This window comes from Salvelinus namaycush, chromosome 5, assembly GCF_016432855.1.
Source record: "Salvelinus namaycush isolate Seneca chromosome 5, SaNama_1.0, whole genome shotgun sequence".
Lineage (NCBI taxonomy): Eukaryota > Metazoa > Chordata > Actinopteri > Salmoniformes > Salmonidae > Salvelinus > Salvelinus namaycush.
In genome coordinates, this window is record NC_052311.1 from 31,576,554 (window position 1) to 31,582,553 (window position 6,000).

Sequence of the window (6,000 nt, forward strand, 5' to 3'; positions counted from 1 at the left end):
CTGCCTGCCCTTGACCTGTCCTTTGCCTGCCCCCTGTTTATATAATAAACGTCCGTTAATCGAACTGTCTGCATCTGGGTCTTTTCCTGAGCCGTGATATTCAGTCAGTTTGAAACTAAGCGAATTGATTTATTTAGACAGAGAGGAAAAGGCAAAGACCATGCACTATACATGCGCAAGGGACAGGAAGTCAACACTGGATACTGGAACGAAGGAATCCATTGTGATGGCAAACTTTTGGTGAGAATTGTATAATTGATTATCATCCATTGATTAATAGGTAGTTAGCAACTGTAATATGATTGTACAGTGGTTATTTATGAAGTAAATGTCCCTACTCTGAATATTAACTAGACATCGTTCTTTATTTTATGCATGATGATATCATCTCCGACAACAGCTCACTAGCTAGCTACACTAGCTAAGTTAGCATGCTAGCTAACCAGTCGGCGTACCCATTTTAATACTAGCCAGCTAACATTATTTTCATACTCAGTCTTTGTGTCAGACAAATATAGCTAGTCAAATAACAGGTGACTTTGCTTCAAGAAAGATCTAGCCCACCACTATGTAGCTAGCTAGCTAGATAAAACGTGACACTCAATGGTCAGCTCCACTGCTAGACTGCCTGAATTTGCAGAAGTTATCCAAATGTGCATTGTTCAGGATATTTTGTCTTTCATTGTGAGGGTATTGTGTGCATGGTATAGAGAACATTTCAGAGCCCTTGAGTTAACTGCATCAACCACGATAGGCTGCCCTGATTGAGTTTGGGCAGTTGGCTGATATATATCCATTAGCTGACTACAAAGTTTGAGTGGTGCGGATGGTCACCTTAAGGATGGTCACCTTAAGGATGGTCACCTTTAGACTAAAGCGGTTGCAAGATGGCTGGTCCAGTTACCCTGGTAATTGTCTTTGGAGGAGACCATGACTACAGAAAACTAACCCTCGAGTCAGGAATTCTCAAGTGTGTGGATTAACTATGTTTGGAGATTAGGACAATTTTTTTACTTCGAGAGAAGTAAAGTACATAGATGTTGATTTGCCCAGTCATCAAGCTAGGTAAGAGATCATTATTACATATGTTTAGGTGATTGATACGACTGAACTAGATCAATGATAATTCAATAATCAATATTGTGTTGCACCTTTAACCAATAGCCTAACAAATGAACAACTCTTACAAATAAAGTACAACGACTTTTGATTGTCTTCATTAAGACATTCTCTATGTCCAATTTCAGTCAGACCGCCCAGCCATCCCAAGTAGCCTGCACACCCAACTCCCACCAGTCTAGTCAATAACTCAACTCTCGCCCCAACACAACTTCCTTTTTCTTATGTTTGAAGGAAAGGTTTGGAAAACTGAAGTTTTATAAAAACACACATACACCTACACATTAACACACAGAAACAGTACAGCCTCCATATAATTCATATCATACGACTAATAGTACTGTAGAGCTATTTTTACTTGCACACAAAATACTGTAGCTAAGTCAACCCGTCCTGTATCTCCCCTGACATGGGCATGTTTTCAGTACAGACTCCGTTTGTCGTACAATATAAGGCATCCATACCTTATGAAAGTTGCACAGTATAACCTTAATCTTGTAATAAATTCAATCTAGTGATACATAACTTGACATTTCTTCCATCCATTGTGGGAGGATAAACAACCTTCCAATTAATGGCAATGCATTTCTAAGCTGCTATAAATGCTAGGTTACACAGTTTCTCCTGATAACAGTCAACATTTCCAAGCAAACAAAAACAGGAATAAGGGAGAATCTGTCGACATGCTGAGATAAAACAACATACTCTTTGCCAGAGTTCAGCCACCCTTCACAAGACCATAACATATGCAAATATGTCCCCTTTTGTGTTTTACACCTCCAGCAGAATAATTACATTTCTGTGTGCATGATATTCAGTTTCACTGGCATATAGTACTTTCTATGGATGTTCTTAAACTGCAGTAATTTATGTCTGATTATATGAACATGACTGGGCATATCTGTATCATTCATCATCAATAGCGTCTCCCAGGTCTTCCTCACATTTTTGTTTTATGTGTGGTAAACTGTGGGGTGTTGGGTTGAGCGTGCAGAGATTAACACAGAGACAGGGAGGTTCTAATCAGCAAACACAACTTTACTAGGCAATAAAATAAACATAACAACGAAATCACTTAGGTTTGTCTCGGTCCTTCTTTTCAGCTTCTGCTCTGTGTCGGTCTCTCTGTTCTTCCCCCGCGGTGTGCCACAGTACTCATTTTATGTGGCCTCCACGGCTGGTTGGCAATTACCCCTACTTGGACCCATCCGTGTCGGGGTGCCCAGCCGGTGTAATCCCAACAGAGGGAGCTTCCGGTGCGGCACGTACCTCCCCTCTATCACCAACCCCCGGGGTAGACCTCCCGGGATATCACCCCCCTCCCCTTAGCCTTCCAATGACCGGGAGGGAGGCATGCTCAGGGCTAGATTTGCATCCCTCCTGGAGAGAACGTCCGCATTGCCATGCTAGGCCCCCGATCTGTGGATGACAGAGAAAGAGAGTAACTGTAAGGACAGGAACCAGCGGGTGACACAGTCATTCGTGTCCTTACCTCTTGCCAGCCACACAAGGGGGCAGTTGTCCGGGGTGACGAGTACCGGGTGTGAACATAGCCCGTCCTTCAGGGCCCGGAACGCCGCCTCTGTGTCCTCCATCCATCGCACCGTCTGGGGTAGTCGTGCCTTCGTTGAGTCTGTGTGAGAGAAGCTATTAATGCAAAGTTAGGTACAAATCGACTGTAGTAGTCTGCTATCCCCAGGAACGACTTCACCTGCCTCTTGGTTAGGGGGACAGGCCGATTGAAAAAATATATATATATTTCTTGGGGCTTAACATTTCCCCACCCAATTTGATAGCCCAGGTACTCCACCTCGGCGTAGCCCAGTTTGCATTTGCGGGGGTTCGCGGTCAGCCCCACATCCCTTAGCGCATCCACCACTGCCTGTAACCTTCAGGGATGGGACTCCCAACTGTCACTGTGCACAATTGTGTCATCCAAATAAGCAGCAGCGAACTCACTGTGCGGGCACAGGACGCGGTCCATGAGTCACTGAAAGGTCGCTGGGGCCCCGTGGAGCCTGAAAGGAAGAACCCGGTAGTGGTATAGCCTCCCTGGGTGGAGAAGGCCGTCTTCTCCCGGTAGGCCTCTGCCAGCGGCACCTGCCAGTACCCCTTCGTTAGGTCCAATGTGCGGATGTATCTTGCCTTCCCCAAATGGTCGATCAGTTCGTCCACCCGGGGAATGAGGTAGGCGTCGAATTTACTGACCTCGTTCAGGCCCCAGAAGTCATTGCAGAAGCAGACGGTTCCGTCCTGTTTCAGTACCAGCACTATAGGGCTAGACCACTGTGGGACTCCTCCAGTACCTCCATATCTAGCATTGTCGTCACTTCCCGCTGGACCTCCGCCCTCTGGGCTTCTGATATCTGGTAAGGCCGTTTATGCACTTTTTCTCCCGGACATGTGTGGATATGATGTTTCACGAGATCCATGCGCCCCGACAGAACACTGCCGTATTCCACTGGACCAACTCTCTGAGCTCTTGTTGTTGGGTCGGGCTGAGGTCTTCCCCCATGGCAACTTCGACAGAGGGTGGGTTCTACTGTGGATGGGTACACGTTACGCACAGCGCCTCTCGTGCGTGCCACTTCTTCAGTAAGTTCACATGGTAAAGCTGGAGGAGTTTTCTCCACCCCGGTTGGCGGACCTTATAATTGACGTTGCCTACCCACTTGGCAATGTCGTAGGGCCCATACCATGTAGCCAGGAATTTGTTCTCCGTTGTGGGGATCAGCACCAAGACCTTCTCACCCGGGTGGAATTCTCATGGTTTGGTCCCCCGGTTTTATACGCAATTCTGGGCGTGTTGCGCCTGGGCCATGTGCTCCCTCACCACTGGCCAAATCGTCGTCATCCTCTCCATCATCTCCTCCATGTGTTCCACCATGTTGCGAAGGGGGGTCGGTTGCTCCTCCCAGATCTCCTTGGCTAGGTCCAGCAGTCCGTGGGGCCAACGGCCATACAGGAGCTCAAAGGGGGAGAACCCAGTGGATCCTTGGGGTATCTCGCACACCAAGAACATTAGGTGGGGCAGCAGCTGGTCCCAGTTCCTCCCGTCTCTCTCGATGACCTTCTTCAGCATCTGCTTTAGGGTCTTATTGAAGTGTTCGACTAGCCTGTCCATTTGTGGATGTAACACACCGGTCCTCACCTGTTTGATTCGTAATAGATTGCAGACATCTTTCATTACACAAGACATGAATGTGGTGCCCTGGTCCGTCAGGATTTCCCGTAGAATACCCACCCGGCTGAATAAATGGAAGAGCTCCCATGCGATACCTTTTGCTGCCGTCGTGCATAACGGGTTTGCCTCAGGACACCGGGTGGCATAATCCACGATTACCAGGCTGTATTGGTGTCCCCTTGCGGTCTTCACCAATGGACCCACAAGATCCATCGCCACCCGCTCTAACCGCACCCTTATAATGGGCGAGGGAACCAAAGGGTTTCTATAATGTCCCCCCGGAGCTGTGATCTTGACTCCAGGCCAGGGTGTTCTGCATGCTCGCCGTCTTCTTCATCTCGTATGGCATGGCCCGAAGGTACCGATCCAGGATCATCTTATCGATTTTCGGGAGGGACGGTACGTTGATCAGTAGCCAGCGCTTGATCAGGCGTACCTGGTTGCTCATCTGAGCGCGGGGGGAGAGGGTGGAGTCAAAGGCCCAGTCGCGGACCAGTTGTGCACGGCGTGCGAGGCTGAATCCATAACTGTTCAGGATCTCACGTATGGCAAGTAATATACTCGGAAGGGGTGGGTGGTGTGCACACCTTCGAAGTCTGACCAGGAGGCCGCTCCGTCTACCTCTTCTGCGGCGATGTTGTTTTGGGTCATCCTCTGGTATTAGATCCAATGTCCTGGGTGGTGGTCCGAACGAAGGATCTGCTTCGGGAAAGCCATATTCCTGGGCATAATGTTGGTAAGTTGACGTTGTTCTTATATCCAATAGTTTTTCCCGGCTGTATGTATTAACTCTTAAGATCTTCTGGGCTAACAATGTAAGAAATAATACATTTAAAAAACAAAATACTGCATAGTTTCCTAAGGACTCGATGCGAGTCTATCATCTCTATCGGCGCCATCCGGTCAAGCCGGAGTCACACCAAGTTGATATCTTCTACTTCAGACAAGTGGAAGAAACATCAGTCAATTCAACACAAGTGTGGAGAAACACTAGAAACAACCCGGTGTTATCTGAACTAATGGACATCATCATCAATGGTAAAGCCACAGGAACTTAAAAAGTCTGGTTGTCTGCTGTGGGGGAGGAGAGTAATCATTCCGCCTTCACTGAGGAAATGGTTTGCATGGTCATGGTAATTCTTGCACAGGGACAGCCAAAGTCAATCTTAAATGAATCATTGTTTATTGTCAGGGCGCTGGAGAGGTTCCAACCAACTCAATGCACCATAGTACACATGTCAATCAGGAGCTCTGCCTGGGCAGACCCAGCAGTTGTCTTATATATGGCTATACACAGACAAGTTATATTTGCATGATTTAACATAATTAATTCATCATTACCGTTTTGTTTCATTCATGTGACTGACCAATACTGTTTCATAACATGTGACAGACCAACACCTCACAAGTCTTCTCTCTAAGCTGAGACCTTGAAACTGAGATATTTTGTTTGTTCTCAAAACATGGTTGGGCGTACTGCCAAATTGCAGCTACTGATAAGAGGAGGATTTGTTCAGTCAACCACAACAACAACTTCTTGTGGCCTGGATTAGATAGAAGCATTGAGGAGAAAAGGAAGAACATGTTCCTCATGCCAGAAGGTTCACAATGTACCTCAACTTGCACCTCGTGGGATTGGCTGGAGGAGGTGTGGCAACGCATACACATCGAGTTCGCAGGTCCATTCGAAAACATAA